Genomic DNA, 679 nt, shown 5'->3' with positions numbered 1-679 from the left:
GCCTAGTATACAGCCCACATGATCGATCCCGGCTCCTCATCACAGTCAGGAACGATAATGTGGCCCCCAGAGAAAAAAGTTTGGGGACCCCTGGTTTACACTATTAAAGTGGCTCTCAGAAACCCTTTATTGGAATTTTAGTACATAGCTTTTCTACTTAAAATGGTCATGTGCATGCCCTTGTATGAAACACAAAACAAAGTATCTTTAAGTAAATGTGGTCAAATCAAGCTGAAATTAGGTGAAATAAACTGCCTCCAGGGACTTTTCATAAACTCCTTCCCAGCTAGAAATGTTTAGTTCTAAAAGCATTCTGAGAATGTTACAGTCATTGTTCTAGGAAGGTTTTCAGCGGGAAGTTTTTGTTTGGTTCCCAGAACATTCTTCTGAAAGGTAGGATAACGTTCTCTAAAAACATTCTTAAAATGTTTGGTGATAACCTTCTTAAAATGTTTTTGAAAACATTGTTAGAGCATTATGCCCTACTGTTCTTAAAACGTTTTCAGCAGAAGCTTTTATTTTGGTTCAGAGGATGTTCTTCTGAAAGGTAGCATAACATTCTCTAAAAACATTCTTAAAATGTTTTTGCTGACATTGTTAGAACATTATGCCCTACTGTTCTTAAAACATTTTCAGCTGCAAGTTAGATTTTTTATGTTGCCAGAATGTTATTATTTTA

This window comes from Notothenia coriiceps, unplaced genomic scaffold (genome assembly GCF_000735185.1).
Source record: "Notothenia coriiceps isolate Sejong01 unplaced genomic scaffold, NC01 NC01_scaffold00037246, whole genome shotgun sequence".
Taxonomy (NCBI): Eukaryota; Metazoa; Chordata; class Actinopteri; order Perciformes; family Nototheniidae; genus Notothenia; species Notothenia coriiceps.
Note: the sequence above shows the minus strand (reverse complement) of the source record.